The sequence below is a fragment of the Loxodonta africana genome, chromosome 19, assembly GCF_030014295.1.
Source record: "Loxodonta africana isolate mLoxAfr1 chromosome 19, mLoxAfr1.hap2, whole genome shotgun sequence".
In the NCBI taxonomy this organism is placed as follows: domain Eukaryota; kingdom Metazoa; phylum Chordata; class Mammalia; order Proboscidea; family Elephantidae; genus Loxodonta; species Loxodonta africana.
The window spans coordinates 20,217,148-20,240,930 of record NC_087360.1 but is presented as its reverse complement, the minus strand read 5'-3'; the positions used below and the strand labels follow the sequence as shown (position 1 = coordinate 20,240,930).

The window sequence follows — 23,783 nt, the reverse complement described above, 5'->3', positions numbered from 1 at the left end:
TGTCAGCCCCCCAGGAGGCCCCCATCCCAGTCACTAACCCCTCAAAGTTTAACAACTATCCTGACTTCTAAGTATACGGACCCAGTGGTGCCTGGCTTTTGTACATGGTGAGATGGAATCCAATCTATCTGGCTTCTTTCACATCACATTATGTTTGTGAGATCCACACAGGCTGCTGTGTGTAGTGGTTGCTCGTTCGTTCTCACTGCCGGGTGATGTACACTGCGTGAACACCCCACAGTTTATTCGTCTTTCCTGCTGCTCATGGGTATTTGGGCTGTGCTATGACGAACATTCTTTTTTTTCTTAATATCTTCCAGTGTTTTCGGTGAAAGTTTACACAGCAAATTAGGTTCCTGTTCAACAATTTTTACACAAGTTGTTCCCGTGACAATGGTTATGACGCATGCGCCTGTACACGGCCCCTGGCGCACGTCTGCAGTGAATTCTGTTGGGAGTGTACCCAGAAGTGGAATTGCTGGTTGGAGGGGAGGTCTCTGTTCAGCTTAAGGAGTCTGGCTGGGACAGTGGTTAAGCTCTCTGCTGCTAATTGAAAGGTTGGCAGTTCGAACCCACCAGCTGCTCTGGGAGAAAAGACCTGGCTGGCCATCTGCTCCCATAAAGATTATAGCCTTGAAAGCCCTATGGAGCAGTTCTACTCTGTCCTATAGGGTTACTATGAGTTGGAATCAACTCGAGGGCACACGGCAACATGTTCAGCTTCAGGAGAAAATGTCAAACAGTTTTTCAAAGAGTCTGTGCCCCGTTACACTCTCACCAGCAGGGCACAGAGTTCCAGTAGCTCCTCATCCTTGATGACCCTTGTTATCGTCTTTTATTTAACACCGTCCTGGTGGTTGTCCATTCCTTCTAACCCTTCACTTACCTTCTTGGTGCCTCCCTTTCCTCATCTGTAAAATGGGATGACGGGGGCCTGCTGACCTCCTGGGATGGGTTAAGCTCGGTGCCTGGCGTGAGGGGTGGGCACGAGGCTGTGTAGGTCGGGGCTGCTGCTACTGGTTTTCATCCCTGCGCTCACATTCACTGGCTCAATCAAGAGACGGATGAGACACTACTCAGCCCTAAAGAGAAATGAAGTCCTGATGTATGCCGCATGGGTGAACCTAGAGACCATCGTGCTGAGCGAAAGAAGGCAGTCGCGAAAGGACAAATACGATATGATCTCACTTACGTGAAGTACGCAAATACATAAACACCAGAGATTATTAGTGGTTGCCAGGGGTGGGCGGGAGGAGTTTTGGCATGGGGTAGGTAGTTTATGTTAAAGGTGGTGAAATCCTTGGAAAAGGATATCGAGAAAAGTTGCATAACTTGAATACAATCAGGGTCACTGAATTGTACATGAGCATTGTTGAACTCGTGACGGTATTTTGGCATATATTTTTACCACCAAAAAAAAAAAAAAAAAGGTGGGTGAAGAGGAGAGGTTTTGGCCCCTTTCTTTGGCTTCCCTCACCCTCTCTGCCCCACAGGCTGCCCGTCCCCCACCTCCCCCCAGAGTCTGCCTGTCAGCTGCAGGGCCAGTGTGGCTGCCACTGCCTTTTTTTGTGTGTGTGTGTGAGCTGTCAGCAGAGAGCTGAAGGGTGTAATCTGTGTGACAGGCTGACTGTCCCCACTGTTAGTGGGCATAACTGGGCCCTGCCACAGGGCAGGTGGGTCACTGACAGGCAGACCGTTGCTCCCATCCAGAACCTCCTCTGGTCCTCAGACCAGTGCCTCCCAGGGCCCTTTGGGGTGGACGGGAGGGGGGCTTTGGAGCTGGCCAGGCCTGGATTGAGTACAGGTTGTGGGGCTGTGTGGCCCTGGGCAGAGTCCTTGGGTGGAACAGTTAACCGAAAGGGTGGTTCAAGTCCACCTGGAGGCTCCTCAGGAGAAAGGCCTGGTGATCTGCTTCTGAAAATAAGCCAATGAACACCCTGTGGAGTACGGTTCTACTCTGACACACATGCGGTCACCATAAGTTGGAATTGACTTGATGGCAACTGCTTTTTTTTTTTCTTTTTGTGGTCCTGGGCACATTAGCTCATCTGAGTCTAGTGACTCCTGGGGGGGACCTTGGGAAAGTGGCTTCACTCTGAGGCTCAGTTTCCTCATCTGTAAAATGGGAATACTGCTGCTGCTCACACTACCTTCCAGGGTCCAGGGTGGCTGTGAGGACCTGCTAAGTCATGATGGTGGGGCAGGCTAGCAGGAGCAGGTGCTCTGTGTGAGTGTTCACGCCCTCCTGGGCAAGAGCCTTCCTGGGAGAGAAGGGACAGAGGACTCAGGTGGCCCCTCCAATGGGCACAGGTGGGTCTGGTGTTCTGCTGGGAGTCAAATGCAGACCCCTTACCTTCTCTGATCTCCCTACTAGGCAGAAGCCACACAGCCACGTCCCCTCATCTCAGAGCCTCACCCCAGAACCCCCGCACCAGGATCCAGCAGCCAATCAGAGCAAATTCATACTGCGATGGGGCAGCAGGGTCAGCACGGAACCCGGGAGAGTCTATCCCAGCCCGGGCTACCGAGACAGCTTTCTGGAAGAAACAGCCTCCACGTGAAGTCCTGGGGCTGTAGCATAAGGGCGAGGGAGGAGACAGGCATATTTCAGGAAGAGAAAAGGGCACACGGTAAAGGCGCAGGGGCGAGGAAGCAGGCCCGGGTGGGAAGGGGCAATACCTCAGAGCTAGCAGGAGGCTAGGAGCAGGTGTGCAGAGGGCAGAGGGCGAGGGCGGCTCAGGGGGCAGGAGTGAGCCGTGCGAGGGGCTTGGCTTCACCTAAGGTCAGTCAGGGGTGGTTCTGCCCCCAGGGGACACCAGGCAATGTCTGGAGACACGTTCGGTTGTCATAACTAAGGGTAGGGATGCTACTGGGATCGAGTGGGTAGAGACCAGGGATGCTGGTCCCCCCACGCAAAGGATTGTTGCGCTGTTAGTTGCCGTCCAGTCGATTCTGACTCAAAGTGACCCATGTGTCAGAGTAGAACTGCCCCATAGGGTTTTCAAGGCCGTGACCTTTGGAAGCAGATTACCAGGCCTGTCTTCTGAGGTGTCTCAGGGTTCAAACTGCCAACCTTTTGGCTAGTTGTCAAGTGCGTAACCATTTGTGTCCACTCAGAGAGTCCTCACAAAGGACTGTCTGCCCTAAATGTCAGCAGTGCCCAGGTAGAGAACTCTGCCCTGGGGTGTCGCACAGCCACGAAAGGTTTTAAGCAGGGGAGGGCCAGGGCAGACAGGCCTGCAGTTTAGAAAGATCATTCTGGCTGCCCCGAGGAGAGGGATCCAGCCTGCCTGGGCTCAGGGAGGGATGAACTGAGCAGCCCAGCCAAGCGCCCCGGTGGGGGAGGGAGGGGGGGCTGGGGCAGTGTCCCTCTGTCCCCACCTGGGCTGGGCAGGTGGAGCTGACCCCAGGCCCCCATCCTGGGGCAACCCCCTCCTTAGCGGCCTAAAATAAACTCGGTGTGGAGAATGGAAATGTCACTTTAGCCAACGGGGGAATCTTTCTCCGAGATTGGATTTAAACTACATTATACAAGCAATTTCATGGGCACTTAGCACCGCTCGGAGAGTCCCACAAAAAAGGGCCCGGCTCTTCATTTACCAGCCGTAAATCAGCAGTTGCTATAATGAGCACAAAAATGTCACTTTTATGCAATTTTACAGATGAACAAAACTGGTGAAATTAACTGTGGTAACCTACTATAGTCAGCAAAAGCGGCGGCTGCCAGGGGAAAAAAAAATTGTATCTGTATGTATTTTCGTTCCTCTTAAACTCTCTTCCCAAGCAAGTTTCTGCCATTGTGGTGTGAAAACTCATTTGTCCTCACCATTATACTTTCATTTGGAGTTTATCTTGAATATCCAATGAGCCACCAACTGTGAAAATGATTAAATCTACAAAATCTATCTAATGGATGGAATAAATTAGGTGTTTAAAATCTTAAGGAAAAGAAAGAGGGATGCCTCTTCTTAGTCCCTGTTCATTGAAAGAAGGGGCCCCTCTTCGCCCCGTCTGGTGAGCAGGCCTCAGTGAGGGTGACTGGTCCCTCTGCTTTTGTTGGAGCCAATGGTGGTGTCGTAGAGGCCGCCATTGCTGAGTGCTTAGTATGAACCAGGCTCTGTGCCCGCTGCCTTTCTTGACGCCTCTCGTTTGGAGCATCTAACACCTCTGAGAGGTGAGTGGTAATGGTGGGCTCCCCAGATAGATGATAGCATTTGGTAGCCAGCCTCCAAGATGTCGACCACCTTTCCTCATGATGATCGTTGCCTTCTGGTTTTCACACCTTTGTTAGCCCCCTCCCACAATGAATAGGGCTGGCCTGTGTAACCAGTATTCTGGAAGTGACAGTGTGTGACTTCTGCAGCTAGGTCATAAAAGATACTGTGGTGCCCTCCTCGCTCACTCTTGGATTGCTCCCTCTGGGGAAGCAGCCGCCATGTTGTGAGGATACTCAAGCAGCCCAGGGAGAGGCCCATGTGGGAGGAACTGAGGCCTCCTACAAGCAGCCAGTGAAGAACTGAGGTCTCTAGCTAGTAGCTATGTGAGCCTTCCTGGAAGTGGATCCTCCATTCCCAGTCAAGCTTTCAGATGAGTGCAGCCCTCCCTGGCCAACATCCTGACTGCAGCCTCATGAGAGACATGGAACAGAACTACCCAGCTGAGCCACTCCCAAATTCCTGACACACAGAAACCAGGAGCGAGAATAAATGACTGTTGATGTTTTAAGCCACTAAGTTATGGAGCCACTAAGTTACACAGCAAGAAATAACTGATACAGGTCCCCATCTTACAGGTGAAGAGCTTCCTGTGGTCACACAACCAGCAAGGGGCAGAGCTGGGATGTGGACCCTGTCCATCTGCCTCCCAATTTATCTTAACCCACCCAAGGCAGGACTCAGCTGAAGCCAGGAGACTCCTGAAGCTCTCCCTCTTTTTCCTTAGAATTAAAAACCAGTTGCTGGCAAGCTGATTCCAACTCATGGTGATCCCACGTGTGTCAGAGTACAACTTCACAGAGTTTTCAGTGGCTGATCCCTTGGAAGTAGACTGCCAAATCTTTCTTTCAAGGCACCTCTGGGTGGACTTGAACCTCCAGCCTTTGGATGGCAGCTGAGTGTGTTAACCATTTGCACCACCCAGGGACTCTTCCAATTGATTGTCGTTGTTAGGTGCTGTTGAGTCGGTTCTGACTCGTAGCGACTCTACGCACAACAGAACAAAACACTGCCCGGTCCTGTGCCATCCTCACAATCATTACTATGCTTGAGCCGATTGTTATGGCCACTGTGTCAGTCTGTCTCGTTGAGTGTCTTCCTCTTTCCCTGATGACCCTGTACTTTACCAAGCATGATGTCCTTCTCCAGGAACTGACCCCTCCTGACAACATGTCTGAAGTATGTGAGATGCAGTCTCCCCATCCTTGCTTCTAAGGAGCATCCTGGTTGTACTTCTCCCAAGACAGATTTGTTCCTTCTTTTGGTGGTCCATGGTATATTCAATATTCTTCACCAACACCACAACTCAGAGGTGTCAATTCTTCTTTGGTCTTCCTTATTCATTGTCCAGCTGTTGCATGCATATGAGGTGATTGAAAACACAATTGCTTGGATCAGGGCACAACTTAGTCCTCAGGGTAACATCTTGGCTTTTTAACACTTTAAAGAGCTCTCTTACAGCTGATTTGCCCAATGCAGTGTGCCTTTTGATTTCCTGACTGCTGCTTCCGTGGGTGTTGATTGTGGAGGAAAATCCCAGGAAGGACCATAAAGTCAGGCAGGAGGCTCAGAGAGGAGGTGGCATGGCCCATCAGAGGCCACAGGGCCAGGCAGCTCTCCTGCCCTCAGCTCTTGCTTTGCTCCCAGATGTTGTCACCTGGCAGCCCTGAGCGAGTGGTGCCTGGAGCCATGGGTTGGATGGGGCCTGCTCAGCACTCTACAGCTTTTGGGATGTGACTGCCTCCAAGTGGAGCATGGACCCTCTGGCTCACCACAGTCCAGTCTCAGACCTGGCCTGGTTTATGGCGCCCCTCTGGCCCCTGTAAGCCTGGAGTTTGTAGCTCCTGCTTTATACCTTGTTCCCCGAAGGACTTTCTCCTGAGCCCACCCCCAGGGTGCTTCAGACCCAGCCTTTTCACCAGAGTGGGGTGGAGGTGGCTCTAGGCTCCCTGCAGACCCAGCCAACCTCTACTTACGCCAGGCAGGGCCCCCACCACAGCTAGGTAAATGTGCCACTACCTCCCCTGGAGCCACTACCACTTGGTACAATTGCACAGTTGCATTTTGACAAGGTAACAACACAGAGCAAGGCTCCCCTGAGCATTTCCCACTTGGAGGAACCAGGATGGGCCAGCTGTTTGGGTGGCTTCTTGGCAGACCCGTCCCCCAGCCCCAGCAAGTGGCAGGGATGGGGGACAGTACTCACGGACTGAAAATGGGGTGTGAGGGGGCCAGATGGCCCTTTGGGGAGCCCCAGCGCCCAGCTGCAATGCCACTGCCTCCCAGAAACCTTCCCTGTCTCCTGGCTGGGTAAGGGATCCCCACTTGAGTTTCCATCGGGGCCTGGACTCTCCCATCAAGGGGTTTCCATCAGGGCCTGGACGCCCCCATCACTGGGTTTCCATCGCCTGGGGTCCCCCATCACCGGGTTTCTGTTGGCGCCTGGGCTCCCCCATCACTGGGTTCCATCGGGGCCTGGGCTCCCCCATCACTGGGTTTCCATCAGGGCTTGGACTCCCCCATCACCGCGTACTCCGCAGCATATTCTGACTGCCATGGCTCGTCCTGCTCCCCCACCAGCCTGGGCTCCAGGACCCGAATTGTCCACTGCTGCATCCCACAGCCAACAGGACATGTGGTGGGTGCTGAAGAGCATCGGGGCGAATGAGCAAGAGGCCATGGCCAGATAGGCTGTCTTGCTTGGGAGCCCCTGTTCACTGCTGGTCATGACACATGGGATGGTCAGTCCTGGGAGGACCCCATGGAGAGCTGCCTTCTGGAAGCCTCCATCCAGCCCTATATCCACCCAGTGTTTACTGAGTCCCTCCTGTTTGCAGGCACAGTGCTGGGCATTGGAGATATGGCAGCAACCAAAACCAACAAGAGTCCCTGCCCACATGGTGCTGACATTCTAGTTCTGTGCCATTGAGTCAATTCCAACTCACAGCGACCCTACAGGACAGAACAGAACTGCCCCTTAGGGTTTCCAAGGCTGTAATCTTTACAGAAGCAGAGAATCCACGTCTTTCTCCTGTGGAGCAGCTGCTGGGTTCGAACCACTGACCTTTCAGTTAGTAGCCAAGTGCTTTAACCACTGTGGCACCAGGGCTCCTTGGCATTCTAGTAGGGTGAGGCAATAAACAAATACATAATGTGTCAGACCATGACAAGTGCCACAAACAAGGATAAAGCAGGTGTGGTCACTTTAAAACACGCTCACAAATTATCTGGCACTCCTCCTCCAAATTGTGCTTTCTAATTTTCTGCCCACTCAGCAACTCAATCGTAATGAAGAGAATGTAGCAGAATTAACACTGTGACGCTCATGGCTAGATTGTAAAAGGCAATATGGCGTCCCCTTAGAGAGCTATCTCTAGAGGTCCATCCTTGAAACCCAGCCGCCATGTTTTGAAGAAGCCCAAGTTATGTGGAGAGGCCATGTGCGGCCCAGCTAAGGTCTCAGCCCACTGCCAGCATCATCCATCGGGTGTGAGAAGAACAAACCTTCAGAAGCTCCCAGCCCCCAGCCTTCCAGCTCACCTCCCCACCCTCAACATCATGGAACAGAGAGAATCCCTCCCTACTTTTCTGTCTCCAAATTCCTGAGCATAATAGTTGTTTCGTGCCACTAAGTTTTGGGGCAGTTTATTAATGCAGCCACAGTAACTGGCCATCGCTCGTCTGTCAGTCTGTCATACGGTGGTGGCTTGGGTGTTGCTGTGACACTGGAAGCGATGCCACTGGCATTTCAAATACCAGCAGGGTCACTCATGGTTGACAGGTTTCAGTGGAGCTTCCAGACTAAGACTAGGAAGAAAGGCCTGGTGATATACTTCTGAAGATTAGCCATTGAGAACCCTATGGGTCACAACAGAATATTGTCTGATATAGTTCTGGAAGATGAGCCCCCTAGGTTGGAAGGCACTCAAAATACACAGTGGCCGCAACAACGATGTTGAAGATGGTGCAGAACCAGGGCCATCTTGCTCGTGGGGTTACCATGAGTCAGAACCGGCTTGACTGCAACCACCAACAACACAGTAGTGGGAATGGCAGGGTTGGGGGGCTGAGAGTGACAGGAGGAGGGGCAACTAGCTGGGACACAGAGTCAGGGAAAGTGGATTTAGAGTAAAGATGGGAAGGAGGGGAGGCGTCAGCCATGTGGATACTGATGAAGGACCGGTCTAGGAGGAGGGAACAGCAAGTGCGAAGGCTGGGGCGGGGGTGTGTGTGTGCATCCGGAGAAGCAATTGGGGTTTGTGTTGTTAGCGGTCCTGGCAGAGTGGCAGAAGACAGGTGGGGCGGGGGGTGGTGCAGTGCACACCCTCTGGGGCCTTGGGGGCCACTCTGAGCACCAAGCCTTTTACTCTGTGTTGCAGGGACCAGATGCAAGCTGGGTTTTAACAGGACCCTCAGGCTGCCGGTGGAAAATGCACAGGGACAGGAAGGGGGGCATCAGGATGAATGAAACCCTGGGAATGCCCGACTGCCCACACGAGGGGGTGGTTTAAATCCCTTGCAGCACACCCAGAGGCGGTTGCCACGGGCAGGGCTGGCGGCACAGGGCCTGGCACACAGGAGGCCCTCAGCAAAGACAGAACTTCCTAGGCATTAAAATCAGGTTTTAGCAGACCAGCACTATGGGGAACTGTTCACGGTCCAGGTGTGTGAAGAGAGGCGGTTACAGCACAGCTACACAGCACTGTCTTGGCCGACTCCGTCTCCCTCCTTCCCTCCTCTGAAGGCTTGAGGGCAAAGGCCCCAGAGGCACACAGTGGCCACCCTAGGAGGAGAGGTGGGCTATGGGACCCACCGATGACCGCCTAGTGCTTTAGCTGGGGGCACGGTGCACAGCTCCCAGCTCTCCTAGGGTCCGTCGTGAGCCTGCAGTGCCCATGACAGCTGCATCACACAGCCCTTCCGAGCGTCCTCCCATCCCCCTGGCCTTGGGCAGCCGCCACATCCCATGGCTGCTGGTTCCCCTAGTGGGCAGAGCACAGGTGGGGGTTCCCAGCCCTTTGAGATGGCAGCAGGGTTTTGGGCGAGGTGAAGGTGGGCTCTGCAGTCACTGGCCTGGGTTCAAATCCTGCCTCTGCCGCACACTGACCGTGGTCTCAGCTGGCTGTCCCTCTCTGAGCCTCGGTGTGCTCTTCTGTAAAATGGAGATGACGTGGCTGCTGCTGACCTTGGTGGGTTGTGAGGGCTGGCTTGGTACCAGCCTCGGTGGGTGCCATGGTGGCGTTGGCAGTGATGATTTCATTAATTTCCCTCTACCACCTCCGAGCTCCCAGCTGCCTCTCTATGAAACCCTCCATTGAGCCTGTTTGTATGAAGTCTGAGCTGCTCAGAATGGCATTTGAGACCCTGGCCACCTGGCCCAGGCCTCCCTCTGCAGCCCCTCCCTTCCACAGGCCCCTGGACACACACACAGTGTCCCCCCGGCCCCCAACAGTCCCCTGCTGTCGTGCGCTCACTCTGAGCCAGGCATTGTGCCAAACCCTCGCCCTTCCGTCATCCTCATGGCAGCCTTGGGAGGTGGCCTGGGCTTCAGATGGGGAAGTCAGACATTCAAAGCCCAGCAGTATGTCAGGTGCAGGCTGCAGAATTCCCAGCTGACGGGCTGGGAATGAGACTGAAGGCCTGGGCAGGGGAGGCTGTGGCTGCCCAAAGACGTTCACAAACGTGAAAACACTGAGCAGGCCAGGCTACGCACATGGTGGGCAGTGCGGCCTAAGGGCTGCCAGTTTGAGACTCTGATGGCGGAGAAAGGACTTGGGAGCCCGGATATCTACCCCAGGCCCCCGCAGTCAGTCGCTGGCCGTAGCTCGGGCTGTGTCTCTCAGGCTGACGGGCCCTCCCTCGCTGAACGCCGTCCCACTGGTCCTCTAGGGTCCGGCTGGGATGCAGCCTCGCTTTACGCTTGCGTCTGGCCTACATCTGTCTGCCCCACGCCAGAGGCAGAGCCTGGGCCCCCAGAACCTGACCCAGAGCGGCGACTGTGGGTCGTGTGGTTGTTGTTGGTTGCCGTAGGGTGGATTCCGACTCGCGGTGACTCTGTGCGTTGGCAGAACAGAACTGCTCCGTAGGGGTTTTCCTGGTGGCACAGTGATTAAGTATTATGGCTGCTAATCAAAAGGTCGACAGCCCAGCTCCACCAGGTGCTCCTTGGAAACTCAGTGGGGCAGCTCTACTCTGCCCTATAGGGTTGCCTTCAGTTGGAACCAACTCCGTGGCAATGGGTTTGGTTTGGTTTGGGTTTTTCTTATAGGGGTTTTCAAGGCCGTGACCTCTTGGAAGCAGATCTCCAGATCTTACTCCTGAGGTGTCTCTGGGTGTATTTGAACCACCAGACTTTTGTTTAGTAGTTGAACGCTTGAAGCTCTGTGGTGGCTATGGGACAGAGTGGGATGACCCATGTGGGCAGGGCCGTGTGTTTGCTCACCATCGTGCTCCAGTGCCCAGCAGGGCCCAGCACACAGCAGGGCTTGAACTATTGCTGGGTGAGTGAAGTATGGGTGTGCTTGCACACTCCCTGGTCTACGGGCTCTCCTGACCCTTCCGGTGTCAGCTGAGATGCTGCCTCCTCCAGGCAGCCTTCCCTGATATGCGGCACCCCCCTCCATGATGTAGCCATCTGTTGACTTGCCTCCTTGGCAAAATTTGGATGCCTTTGGAGGCAAGTCCTGATCTTTCTCACCACTCTGATGCATAAAATAACACTTGGTATACAGTAGGCGCTCATGAAACAAGGCATGAATGACAGCGCAGAGTCTAGAGAAACCCCTGCCCAGAGGCTTTGAGCAGTGGCAGGAGCGGCCACCGGACAGAAACTAGGCTCCAGTGGGCAGAAGCGAGGCGCCCACCCTGTGTACTGGGCCGCCCCTTCCCCTGCCCCCTCCCCAGCCCACGAGGCCCCCTATTAAAGCCTTGTAGGGAAATTTAAAAGGCTGGCTGGCATCACCATCGCTGCCATTAAGTTAACGTTATGGGCCTTTTACAGGTGCGTTAAATAGCCGCAGTTATTAACGAGTATATTAAGCCAATTAAAAACAGCCCTCTGAGTGGGATTTAATGTTGCTACAGGGAGACAGGAGAGCAGATGGCCACGGCCGCCTCTTGGAAGCCATGAGGAGCGCAGAGGGAAGGTGGGGGGCGGGGGCTCCATTGTGGCAACCGCAGTGTGGTGAGCTGCTGGGGCCCTGACTGGACTCATGTCACATGGGCTTGACGCCCAGCTTTGCTACATGCTGCAGGTAACCTTGGGCAGCCACTTAATGTGAGCCTTAGTTTCTCATCTGTCAGAGGGCATGAAGGGCAGGCGCGTCGTGGAGTTGGTGAAGAGTCAGCGAAGACTCTGCACTGTAAGGCCCATAGTACTTGCTCTTCAAGTGGTGGGTGGAGGTGGTGATGGTGGTGGGGGAGGCAGGGGTGGGACACCAGCCCAGACTTCTGATTCCATGATCCAGGGTTCTCAGTGGACCCTAAGCATCTACTGTAGATATAAGTCAGTCCCTCCAGGGACTGCCCAGCCAAATGCAGGAGGCAGACTCTCCCCCAGCACCCACTAGCCAGTGAGGTGAGTCTGGAACTAGCCCCATTTGACAGATAAGAAAACTGAGGCTCAGGGAGGGCCAGTCACCTGCCCTAGGTCCCATGGCCAGCAAATGCAGGTTTGGAACTGGATTCTGCTGACTCCAGAGCTGTTGTCAGGTCCACTCTGAAGTCCCAGGCTCCTACTGATTGACTGGGTGCTCCCCTGTGAAGTTGTTCCCTCAGTGGGTCTTGGTTTTCCCAACTGTAAAAATGGAGCTAACTGTGGCTTTCCCATAGGAGGGGTGGGAGAACTAAAGGCATGCCTGGCACCCGCTAGGTGTTCAGTGGACATCATTATTGCTCACTCTGTTACAGACTCCTGTCCATCCCTTCCTCCCTTAATGCTCAGAAAGTCGCTGTGGGCATTATCTGTGTTGAAATGAGGGAGGGAGGGGCGTCTGGGCTTCCTGGGACAGATGGAGTCCTGAGTGTGGGGCCTGGCCAGTCCTGCCCCAGCCGTGGCCGCAGCCCACAGGGAGAAGCAGCCCACATCTGCATTCCCCTTCGCTGCGACACTCTGCCCTTGGAGGTGGCAGCCTCCTGAATGCTCAATTAATGTGACACTAATTAGCTGGTGGCACCAGCAGAATCCCTAATGAGACCGCCCAGAAGAGGGGGTGGGGGAAGGCAGCCAGGCCAGGGCAGGCACAGCTGTTCTCTGGCATGGAAGGGGCGTGGAGGGTGGGGGAAGGCTGCTCAGCCCCTTCCTGGGCTGTCCCAGGGACCTTGCCCTGCCCCCACGACCTGGGTGGCAGCCTAAGGGGCTTTGGGGTCAGACCCAGTATGAATCAAGGTACCCCAGTTACCAGCTGGGTGACCTCAGGCAAGTGACTCCAGCTCCCTGCCTCTGTTTCCCCCAAGATGGGGGTGAGCTTGAGGGTTAAATTAGAGAATACAGCTCAAAGGGCTTGTGCGTAGTTGCTGTTAGGTGCTCTTGAGTCAGTTGCGGCTCATGGCAACCTTAACGTATAGCAGAACGAAACCTTGCCCACTTCTGTGCCATCGTCATGATTGCTAGGTATGTGTGAGCCCGTTGTTGTGGGCTCACAGAGTAAAAAACCAAAAAAACCAAACCTACTGCCACTGGTGGTTTTGAACCGCCGGTCTTTTGGTTAGCAGCCAATCGCTTTAACCACTGCGCCACCAGGGCTCCTTGTGGGCTCACAGTAGGTGATCAGAAAAGGCTGGCCGCCTTCCTAACAGGTCTTTCTGGGCCAGATGAGGCAGTGAAGCATAGCGGGTAGTACAGTACTAGGCACTGCACAAAGGACCCTCTCTTATTCTCTGAACACGTGTGCATTCACACATATGCATGCTCACACACATACATGCTTAGGGGCACACGTGTGGAGCTACATGTGCCCAGACACTCAGGGACACCCTGCACGCACAGATGGGCAGGTGCTCTTAGGCAGAGGCACATGTGTGTAGCCATACATGGCTCCCAGTCCCCTCCCCCAGCCCCCAAGACAGTCCCCTTCAGCCCGGGCTGGACCCCTGAGTAGCCAAATGGTCCCTGTAGGTGGGGCTGGGAGTACCTTACTCATTCCTTATCATACTCATTCCTTATCAGAACCTGCCTCAGTTTCTCTTGCCTGTGTTGCTCCCTCTAGGAGCTCACTCCTCTCTCTTCCATCCTGGCCCTTGGCTTTGTCTGTGTCTCCATCTCACGAGCTTGTGGCATTGCTGCCTGTCCGTCTGTCCTCACCGTGGCCCTCTTTGTCCTTTGAAAGTGCCATACCCTCTTTCTTGCTGTCTGTCTCTGTCCACATCCGTGTGGGTCTCATTCATCTATCTCCACCCTCTGCAACCCAATCTTTGCCTCCAGCCATCACTCTCTGAGCCCCCCACCACCCTGCCCCTGTCACTGGCTCCCTGCCCATCCCCACACCTATTTTTCTGCAGCCTCATTCATGTCTCTCTCTCCTGGATAAAGGTCCCCTCTAAGTGCCGCAGACCCTCTGTGTGGCTTGTCTTGTCGTATGTGGTGCATTTTGTTGAGCCAGTTTTTTTTTTTTAATTGTAAAAACATATTACACAACATTTGCCAATTCAGCAGTTTTCAGGTGTACATTTTAGTGCTATCAATGGCATTAATAACGTTGTACAAGTATCGCCCATAATTGCTGCCAGATTTCCCATCACCCTAAACAGAAATTCACTGCTTCCTAAATAGTGGCTCCCCATTCCCCCATAACCACTAAGAAACTTTGTTCTGTTTATATTTGCCTACTGTTATGATTTCATATATGTGAGACCATATAGTATTTGTCCCTTTGTGATTGACCTATTTCACTCAGCATAATTTTTTCAAGGTTCATCTTGTTGTGGTGTGTATCAGGACTTCATCTCTCTTCGTGGCTGAGTAATATTCCATCGTATGTACGTACCACGTTTTGTTTATCCATTCATCTGTTGATAGACATTTAGGTTGTTTACACCTTTTGGCTCTTGTGAATAGGGCTGCAGTGAACACTGGTGGACAGGTTTCTGTTTGTGTTGCTGCTTTCAACTCTCTTGGGTACATACCTAGGAGTGGAATTCCTGGGTCACTTAATAGCACTATGACTTTTTGAGGAATTGTCAAACTTTTCCACAGTAGCTGTAACATTTTCCATTCTCACCAGCAATGTGTAAGGGTTCCAGCTTCTCCACACCCTCGCCAATTTTTGTTGTTTTCCATTTTTTAAATCTTAGCCATCCTAGTGGGAGTGAAGTGGTAGGTCATTGTGGTTCTGATTTGTGTCTCTCTAATAGCTAACGGGAAACCCTGGTGGCGTAGTGGTTTAGTGCTACGGCTGCTAACTAAAGGGTCAGCAGTTCAAATCTGCCAGATGCTCCTTGGAAATGCCACACAGTCGTTCTACCCTGTCCTATAGGGTCACTATGAGTCAGAATTGATGGCCGTGGGTTTTTTTTTTTTTAATAGCTAATGATGCTGAGCATCTTTTTATGTGCTTTTTAGCCATTAGTATGTCTTTTTTAGTGCATGTCTGTTCAAGTCCTTTGCCCAGTTCTTGAATGGTTTGCTTATCTTTTTGTTGTTAAGTTGTAGGAGTTCTTTGTATATTCTGTATATTAAATCCTTATCCCATATATGGTTCCCGAAAGTATTCTCCCGTTCTGTGGGCTGTCTCTTTACTTTGTTGTGAAAGTCTTTTGGCGAACAAAAATTCTTAATTTTTATTAAGTCCAAAATATCTGGTCTTTTGTTGTTAGTGGTTCTGGTGTCAAATCTAAGAATCCACTGTTAAAAAGAGGTCCCAGAGCCATACTCCTGTGTTTTCTTCTAGGAATTTTATGGTTATATTTCTTTCGCCTAGGTCCTTGATCCATTTTCAGTTAATTTCCGGGTACAGTATGAGATATGAGTCCAGCTTGATCCAGCATGTGGAGACCCAGTTGTCTCTACACCATTAACTAAACAGACTCTTTTTTCCACACTGAATGGACTTAGTGCCCGTGTTAAAACCAGTTGACCATAGATGTATGGGTTTATTTCTGGACTCTCAATTCTATTCCATCCGTCTATGTGTCTATTAGTGTACCAGCACCAGACTGTTTTGACCACTGTAGCTATGTAGTATGTTTTGAAATCAGGAAGTGAGTCTTCCTTTGTTCTTGCTCAAAATTGCTTGGTGAGCTACAGTTTAAATTAAAAAAAAAAAATTGTGGTGAACTCTTCAGACAAAGATTAGACTGGACTATCAAACATAAAGCAGTACTTGTGAAGAGTGTGCTTCTTAGTTCAAGCAGATACACAAGACCAAATGGGTGGCTCCTGTCCGAAGGCAGGATGAGAAGGCAGGAAAGGACAGGAGCTGACTGAATGGACGCAGGAAGCCCAGGGTGGAAAGGGGGAAGGTGCTGTCACATTATAGGGATTGCAACTAATGTCACATAACAATATGTGTATACGTTTTGGTATGAGAAATTAACTGGAGCTGTAAACTTCCGCCTAAAGCACAATAATAAAAATTGTGGTGAAAATATACATAACGAAACATGCCACCTCAACAGTTTCTACACGTACAATTCAGTGACTTTGATTGCATTCTTCAAGTTGTGAAACCATTCTGTCTTATTCCAAACCATCCGACCACCGTTAACGTAAACTCGCCGTCCCTAAGCAAAAACTCCACCTTTCCCCTCCCTTCCTTTTATATATTTGCTTATTTCATGTGAGATCATACAGTATTTGTCCTTTTGCCAATGGCTTATTTCGCTCAGCATGTTTTCAGGGTTCATCCATGTTGTGGCATGCATCAAGACTTCATTCTTTACGCTGAGCAGTATTCCATTGTGTGAATATATCCATTCATCTCTTGATGGACATTTGGGTTGTTTCCACCTCTTGGCTGTTGTGAAAAGTGCTGCAGTGAACACTGGTGTACAGGTTTCTGTTTGTATTCCTGCCTTCAGTTCTGGGTATATTCCTGGCATTGGGATTGCCGGTTCACATGGTGGTTCTAGGAACTCTGGGGGCGCAGTGGTTAAGAGTTTGGCTGCTAACCAAAAGGTCAGTAGTTCAAATCCACCAGCCGCTCCTTAGAAACTCTATGGGGCAGTTCTACTCTGTCCTATAGGGTTGCTATGAGTCAGTATTGATGGCATTGGGTTTGGTTTGGTTATTAACGGCTAAATAATCTTTTCATGTGCTTGTTGGCTATTTGAATATTCTCCTTGGTGAACTGTCCAAGTCCTTTGCCCATTTTTTGATTGGGTTATTTGTCTTTTCGTTGTTGTACAAGTTTTTAAAATATATTTTAGATTAGACCCTCATCAGATATATGGTTCCCCCAAATTTTCTCCCAATCTGTGGATTGTCTTTTTAATTTTTTGCTAATGTCTTTGATGAACTTTGGTTTTAACTTTTATGTGGTACCATTTATCTATTTTGACTTTTGCTGCTTGCGCTTGTTGTCGTCAAACCTGATGGCATGGATTGAACTGTGTCCCCCCAAAATATCTGGCAACTTGGCTAGGCCATGATTCCCAGTATTGTGTGATTGTCTACCATTTTGTCTTCTGATGTGATTTCCCCATGTGTTGTAAATTCAATCACTATGATGTTAATGAGATGGATTAGTGGCAGTTATACTGATGAGATCTACAAGATTAGATAGTGTCTTAAGCCAATTTTTTTGAGATATAAAAGAGAGAAGCGAGCAGGGAGACAAGGGGATGCCATACCGCCAAGAAAGCAACACCAGGAACACAGCGTGTCGTTTGGACCTGAGGTCCCTGTGCATGAGAGGCTCTGACCAGGGGAAGATTGAGGACAAGGACCTTTCTCCAGAGCTGACAGAGAAAGAAAACTTTCACCTGGAGCTGATGTCCTGAATTTGAACTTGTAGCCTACTAGACTGTAAGAGAATACATTTCTCTTTGTTAAAGCCATCCATTGTAGTATTTCTGTTACAGCAGCACTAGATGACTGAGACACCTGATAATCCACTGTTAAAAAACTAGGCCTACAGCCACACTCCTATAATTTCTTCTAAGAATTCTATAGTTTTTGTTTCCACATTTAGGTCCTTGATCCATTTTGAACTGGTTTTTGTGTATGGTATGAGGCATGGATCCTGTTTCATTCTTTTGCATGTGGAAATTCAATTTTCCCAGCACCATTTACTGAAGAGACTCTTCCCCCATTGAATGGTCTTAGCACCTTGTCAAAAATCAGTTGATCGTAGATGTGTGGATTTATTTCTGGACTGACAATTCTATTCAATTGGTCTATATGTCTAATACTGTACCAGTTCCAGGCTGTTTTAATTACTGTAGCTTTGTAGTGTGTTTTGAAACCAGAAGTGTGAGTCCTACTTTTATTCTTCTTCAGATTTGGTTTAGCTATCAGGGTCCCCTGCCCTTCTATATAAAATTGAGGATTGGCTTTTCTATTTCTGCAAAGAAGGCTGTTGGAATTTTGATGGTGATTGCATTGAATTTATAGATTGCTTTAGGTAGTACTGACAACTATATTAAGTCTTCAATCCATGAACATGGGATATCCTCCCATTTATTTAGGTCTTCTTTAATTTCTTTTTAGTAAGATCAGGAACGAGATAAAGATGCCTGATCTTGCCACTTCTGTTTGACATGTACCAAAGGTTCTAGCCAGGGCAATTAGACAAGAAAAAAAAAAAATCATACTGGAAAGGAAGAAGTATCTTTTAATCTTTTCCATAGAAAATCCTAAGAAAGCCACTAAAAAAACTATTACAATTATTACATGTTCATGGATCAAAAGACTTAATAGTAAGTCTTTAATGCTGAGCTACAGATTCAACACAATCTATCATTAAAATTCCAGATGGCTTCTTTGCAAAAATTGACTAACTGATTCTGAAATTCATGGACCCAGCCAATATAATCTTAAAAAAGGACAGAGTTGGAAGGCTTGCACTTTCCAATTACAAAACTTAGCTGTAGTACTGGCCTGAGGATAGACATAGAAATCAATGAGACAGAACTGAGAATCCAGAAATAAGCCCATGCATCTATGCCCAACTGATTTTTGACAAGGGTGCTGTCTTAATTATCTAGTGCTGCTATAACAGAATTACCACAAATGGCCAGTAAGCACATGGAAAGATGTTCAGTATCATTAGTCATTAGGGAAAATGCAAATCAAGACTATAATGCAATACCACTTTATACCCACTAAATCCATTATCATCAAGTCGATTCCGGCTCATAGTGACCCCATGAGTAAAACTGCTCCATAGGGTTTTCTCGGCTGTAATCTTTATGGAATGGATTGGCAGGCCTTTCTTCCTCAATACAGCCTTTGGGTTAATAGCTGAGTGCAAACCACTTTCGCCACCCAAGGGCCACTAGGATAAAGAACAAAACAACCCGTTGCCATCCAGTCGATTATGACTCATAGTGACCCTATAGGGCAGGGTAGAACTGCCCCACAGGGTTTCCAAGGAGTGCCTGGTTGATTTGAACTGGTGACTTTTTGGTTAGCAGCCAAACTCTTAACCACTACACCACCAAGTTTTCCAAGCCATAATCAAATAGATAATAACAAATGGTGGCAAGTATGTGGAGAAATTAGAACCCTCATCCCCTGCTAGTGGGAATGTAAAATGGTGCAGCCTCTTTGGAAAAGCTTGGCAGTTCCTCAAGAAGTTAAACATGAAGTTACCATGATCCAGTGATTATTCCCCTATATATATAACCAAGAGAAATTAAAACATGTCCACAAAAAAACTTGTATACAAATATTCATAGCAGTATTATTCACAGTGGTCAAAAAAGTAGAACTAACCACTTTTGAATGAGCCACTGACAAATGATTAAAACATGCTATTTCCATACAATGGATTATTATTCAGCAATATAAAGGGATGAAGTACTGATATACGCTACAGCATGCATGAACCTTGAAAATACTAGGAAGAAAAATATTATGCTAAGTGAAAGAAACAAGTCACAAAAGACCACATACTGTATGTACAATTCCATTTATATGAAATGTCCAGAACAGGCAAATCTATAGGGGCAGAAAGTAGATCAGTGGTTGTTTAGGGTTGGTGGGGATGGGGAATTGGGGAGGTGATGGCTAAAGAGTACAGGCTTTCCCTGTAAACAGCCATCTAGAATACTCCACTGTTCTCACCCCTTTGGGAGCAAGGGAGAATGAAGAAAATCAAAGACATGGAAAGGTCAGTCCAAAGGACTAATGGACCACAACTACCACAGCCTCCACCAAACTGAGTCCAGAACAACTACGTGATGCCTGGCTATCACCACCGACTGCTCTGACAGGGATCACAATAGAGGGTCCCGGACAGTGCTGGAGAAAAATATAAAACAAAATTCTTACACACAAAAAAAGACCAGACTTATTGGTCTGACACAAACTAGAGAAACCCCAGGAGTATGGCCCCCGGACACCTTTTTAGCTCAGTAATAAAGTTACTCCTGTGGTTTACCCTTCAGCCAAAGATTAGACAGGCCCATAAAATAAAACGAGACTAAAGGGGCACACCAGCCCAGGGGCAAGGACTAGAAGGCAAAAGGAGACAGGAGAGCTGGTAACAGGGAACCGAAGGTTGAGAAGGGGGAGTGTTGACATGTGGAGTTGGCAGCCAGTGTCACAAAACAATATGTGTACTAACTGTTTAATGAGAAGCTAGTTTGTTCTGTAAACGTTCATCTAGCCAAAACCAAACCAAACCTAGTGCTGTCGAGTCAATTCCGACTCATAGCGATCCTATAGGACAGAGTAGAACTGCGCCATAGAGTTTTCAAGGAGCGCCTGGAGGATTCGAACTGCCGACCCTTTGGTTAGCAGCCGCAGCACTTATCTACTACGCCACCAGGGTTTCAAAAAAATAAAAAAATTACAGCCAAAAAAGTACAGGCTTCCTTTTGGGGGTGATGAAATGATCCTAAAATTGACTGTGATGATTGTACAACTCTGTGAATATACTAAAACCATTGAATTATACACTTGAAATGGGTGAATTCTATGGCATGTGAATTATGCCTCAATAAAGCTGTTACCAGGGGGCAGTGGTGGTTCCGTGGTAGAATTCTCGCCTTCCATACAGGAGACCCAAGTTTGCTTCGTGGCCAAGGCCTGTGTGTTGCTATGATGCTGAACAGGTTTCAGCGGAACTTCCAGACTAAGATGGACAAGGAAGAAAGGCCTGGTGATCTGCTTCTGAAAATCAGCCAGTGAAAACCATCTGGATCACAACAGTCCGATCCACAACTGATCATGGGGATGGCACAGGACCGGGCAGCGTTTCACTCCACTGTACATGGAGTCACCGTGATTCGGTGGTGGACTGGTGGCAGCTAATAACACCAGCAAAAGCTACTATGAAATATATGATCTTACACCCCCCATCTTGCTGAACTCTTATCCTAATAATTTGCTGCGCATCCTCTTGGGTTTTCCATGCAGTTTTATTCCTTTCCAGTCCTTATACTTTTAATTTTCCCATCTCACTATGCTAGCTACACCCTCTGTACAGTGTGGAAAAGAAGCAGTAATTTGGATCTTTGTCTTCCTCTGATTTTTGCAACCATTGGGCTTCTTTGTTGTGGATTGTGATTGGATGGTCTGTAATAGATTAAGGAAGTTGCCTCAGTTCCTGGTTTGCTAAGAGCTTATTTTTGGTCTTTAAATCGTTAAAGGGGGCTAAACCTGTCTGGCCCTCTCCCCACCACTTTATCTAGGAGCCTGCCTCTGTCCTCTCCCCGGGGACCCGGGGACCGGCAGCAGGGGAGGCAGCTGACCTTCCCTCCTGCAGGCTGCGGTGAACAACAGCTGTATAATTGAATCTGCTCCACGGCCTGAGATTTGTTTTGAATTGTATTGGAATTTTCAGTTGCTTTGTTTCTTCTGTATTTTATTAGTGTCAGCCGAGGTGGCACCTGCAGGAGTGCTCTCAGGGGCTGCCGGCTGTCTGTCTGTGGCTTGCTGGCCAGTGGCTCCAGGCTTTCAGGGTCTGGGGTCCTGCTGGGTGGGGGCGGGGAGAAGAGCTGACCCTGATCTTCCGGGGTAGGTGATAGGCCGAGCCCTTGAAAGGTGCAGCTCAGCAAAATGAGAGAGACAGGCAGGGAGCCTCTGGTGTCCTTGGGTGTGGGGGCAGGTGGAGTGTTTGAGTCAGCTGGCAGGCCCTGAGGGGTTCTCTCCTTGCCTTATCTCCATGTCACAGGGAAGGAAACTGAGGCCCCAAGAGGGGCGGTCACTTACTTGCCCAAGACCACACACACACCCACACCCACTCAGGGCACAGCCAGGGTTTCCCCCCCTAGATCCACTTTAGCCCCAAAGCCGGCACCCTGGGGGCTCATAGGGGGAAAGCAGGCTCACTTACAAAGGGTCCTGCAGGGTGGCAGGCCCCCACGGCGCCTCTCTGGGGCTCTCTGCAGGCCTGTATTTTTAGCAGCGCGTGACTCAAAGTTTGTATATCAACACCATGCTGAGAAAGTCAAATATTTATTAGGGAGGAAGGTCCTGAGCAGCTGAGATAAACAGGCTTCTGTCCCAGGGTGGGCAGGTCCTGTGTGGGATTCGGGGCTCTGGCCAGATGAGAACAGCCTGAGATCTGAGGTGGGGAGGGGGTGGACTCCCTCCCCTAGTCCTTTCTCCTTTTGTTGCCTGGAACAGGCTAGCCAGACTCCTGGACACACAGCTGGCCGTACCCTACCTGCTGTACCAGGCCTGCCCCTGGGTCCCAGAGAGGTGACCTGCAGCCAGTTCTCAGTACAGCCCTATGACGGACGTCAGGCTACCCTGAACCCGTTTTACAGCTGATGACACTGAGGTCAGAAAAAGGAGGGAGGGGTCTCACTGTCATCACAAAGGACCAGAGCTGGATGGCTTCTTTGGTCCATCTGATCTGACCCCTTGCTTTGCAGGAAGAGGACACAGGACCCGAAACGCCACACTGCACGTGGCCTAAGCAGGACCTCTCCCCCTTCATGAGAAGTGCAGTGTGGCCCAAGGTCTGGTCATGTGTCTCACGGCCAGCCCTTCCTGTCTTGGTCCTGCCTTGGGGCATGGAGACAAGAGGAGAGACTGAGGGCCTGGTCACCCAGGAGTTGTGCCCAGGAGGAAAGGGCAGGGGCCCCCCGGCTGGTGTCCAGGCATTGACTGGCGGCAGGATGCCCAATTCAATTTGCTTATCTCCCTTCCTGCCTCCCTCTTTCCTGAGCTCTTCAATTACAGGCAGAGTCAGTGTCTTTTCCAATAAGTGCCGGGATGTCAAAAGATGTGAGTGGGCAGAGGACGCAGGATGTCCTTGGTGGCCCTCTGTACTCTCAGGGCAGAGAGCCTAGTTCCACCCTGGAGCAGAAGGAAGGGCCAGCCCAGGTCATTGGGCCTAGTCCCTGCCAGCTGGCAGCAGGGGCAAAGCAGGGGTCCGTGGCACCTGGACAAGAGCAATCAAAGGTTAAAATGCACAGACCCTCCAAGCCAGGAAGAATTTCTTTAGCGGGCACACGTGCACAAAGATGTTCTTTACAGTAGTGAGAGACTAGAAACAACCCAGATGTCCATCAACAACCGGGTAGTTAAACACGTTATTTCTTTTTTTTTCATTTAGTTTCAAGGCTGTGACTTTTCAGGAGTAGATCCTCAGGCCTTCAAAGGTGCCTCTGGGAAGATTCAAACTGCCAACTGAAGGTTAGTAGCCGAGTACTTAACTGCACCACCCAGGGACTCCACGTTATCATTCTTTACCCGTGCAACAGAATACAAGGTATTCTTTCTGTTGAATGGGGAATAAGCGCCAAGATACATTGGTGAGAAAAGGAGAAAAGTCAAGGTGCTGAGAAAGAAGAGTGTAAGGAGGAGAATGTTTACGTAAAAGGTATTTACCGCCCCACACAGATGCCTGGACTTTTTAGGAGGGTGTTTAAGAGAACTGCTAACACTGATTTCCTCTGGGAAGGGGGATCATTTTTCACCGTAAACTCTTAGACCTTCTGGACTGTACGCCACAGTCTATTCAGTAAAGTTGTTCATTTTAAGAAGGAGAATGAGATGTTCTCCTGGAGGTAACAAAGGTGTAAAGGGAGCTGTGTATGAAAAGGCCCTTCAAACCAAACAAAACCCGTTGTCGAGTAGAACTGCTCCACATAGGGTTTTCCAAGCTGTGATCTTTACAGAAGCAGCTCACCAGGCCTTGCTTTGGCAGTGCCGCTGAGTGGGTTCGAACCACCGACCTTTAGGTTAACAGCAGCATACGAACCATTTGCGCCATGCAGAGGCCTCCCAAGGGCCTTCCAAATTATCTGCCATTGTTCTGTTTTTGATGGGGCAAATATTTCTCTAAAGTCCTCTATCTCTGAAAGAAAATCAACGGAAGACCTTCAGTTTTGGGGACTTTGATATAGCATCTTAGGTCCCCCTTCTCTTCCTAGAAATAATCTGAAAGGAACATGCAACGAAAACACAAATTCCATTTTTGGCTAAACTACCTAAAAAATATATATATATATATA

At 49.9% G+C, this 23,783-nt stretch overlaps 1 protein-coding gene across 4 annotated transcripts in view; it reads right to left on the bottom strand.

The window, feature by feature from the left end:
• FAM222A (family with sequence similarity 222 member A) overlaps nt 1–23,783 on the bottom strand; it is a 76,579-nt gene that overhangs the window by 6,310 nt on the left and 46,486 nt on the right. The window contains exon 3 of one of the 4 annotated variants that reach the window (XR_010318594.1): nt 1,505–22,708. The exons of the other annotated variants lie outside the window; for them this stretch is intronic. The gene's annotated coding sequence lies outside the window, so the exon portion shown is untranslated. Of the gene's footprint in view, nt 1–1,504; nt 22,709–23,783 lie in introns of those variants that run through there. 4 annotated transcript variants of the gene reach the window in all.